Below are 1,857 nucleotides of genomic sequence, written 5' to 3'. Positions count from 1 at the left end.
GCATATTGTCCAGTGACTGTCTTTTGAAAAGGATAGATTATAACTGGATGAAAAAGTAATTGGATAAAACAAACAAACATTCTAATTTACATAAGTATAAAACATCCATTTCACAATACATCCTTTCAATCCAACTAGTCCATCAGTGTTCATCCAGTACTCAAGCCTCCTCTAATCCTTCCTCATCTAACACCATAACCTTCTATTCCCTTATGTGCTTATTAATTTCTACATAACTGCATCTGTGCTATTTGCCTCAACTATTGTCATGCCAAATTCTGCATGCCCAATTTGATTTCTTGACTACTTAATATTGATGGTTTCTAGTATTGCCCTTGACCACAAACGGTAACCCATCTGCCTCTGTACCAACTTCATATAGATGCTCATATTTAAAATAAAACGCCACTGGAACATCTCTTGGCTTTCTCTTTTCAATGAAAACGATCTATCCTCATCATCCTTTCCAAATAGATACAACCTCATACTTCATGTATCGTCCTCACAAATTGTTTTTGAATTCTTGCCATTAGTCTTCTATAATATAATGACCATAACACAATGCAGTATTCACGTGGTTTAACAAAGATTTAATACCAGTTTATCATTACTTCTCTAGAAAGAAATAACTGAAAAGTAGAGATTATTCAAATTTAATTACAATATGCATGCAACTTAGAATGAAATTAACCTGATATAATGAACCTTGTTATAATTCTTGAAAAATTCAAAATAAATTTGACAATCCCACTGAAGAGGGTTGCATCCTGTTCCTGTGACACCATGTAATGTGTATGTTTACAATAAAAAGTGCTTAAATTAGCATCTCAAGTAGCTTCTTTGGAGAGCAAAAGACTGTTTTGGGTCAACTAGAAGTCTTTTTCAGACCTCCAATATCCACAGTATTTTGCTTTTACGTTTGTCTGTATACCTTCTGCTCCTAATTTGTACGCCCACTGGTGTGATTCAATTATGACATTCAAAATAAACCACATATTTGCCACGAGTTATGCTGCAAACTTAAAACCAACATTTCCCTATACAGCAGCTTTAAGATTTGAAACATTGCTTTGTTACCCCACTTCAAAAATTCAATATGGTTATATGAATTAGATCTAATTACATCTAATGAGATTGCTCCTGTAAAGCTATTTCTTCCCTCACCTTCTTTGCAACCAAACCAATCTTTTCTCAGACCTTTACTGTTAGCATTGAAATAACGGGTGGTGCAAGCAGAGGTTATGCCACCTGGGAGTTACCAGCTGTCAGAAATATCACGTATGACTAAGATTAGAAACTCTACAGGCATAGGAAGAAACGAGTGTAAATCAACATCCACTAATTTTGTATTGGTGGTTAGCAAAACATATATAAAATGCAGTATTTACGAATTCCAGCTTGCTCCTAATTAAGAATTCTTAGAAATCACAGTATTGTGGATGCTTTTCAATGCAATACATGACATAAACATAGAACAAAAACTTAATAGTTTTGTCTAATGTTTTATTTGAATCCTGGTTTTTAATATAAGTTGCCACTACATACCAAGTTGCTAGTCTGGGAGGTTGTGGCTTGAATTAACAATACAGATATAGTACAAGACATTTCACTATAACAACATAGACCTTACCACCAATTTGTGCGTTTTGTTTCCTCTTCCCAAAAATAGTTTCAGGATTTATTTAAATTCTAAAAATGGGTTTAATGCTGAATATACAGCAAAATGGTGCTTCCACAAAAACAAAATGCCCAGATTTAATTTTCTTTTTACAGTCAAATCAATGTGTGCACAATTTCCATATTAACAATGCTGACCTAAAAGCATAAGGGGAAACCCACCTGCCATCCAACAGTACA

This window comes from Rhincodon typus, chromosome 32 (assembly GCF_021869965.1).
Source record: "Rhincodon typus isolate 14 chromosome 32, sRhiTyp1.1, whole genome shotgun sequence".
NCBI classification, from domain to species: domain Eukaryota; kingdom Metazoa; phylum Chordata; class Chondrichthyes; order Orectolobiformes; family Rhincodontidae; genus Rhincodon; species Rhincodon typus.
Note: the sequence above shows the minus strand (reverse complement) of the source record.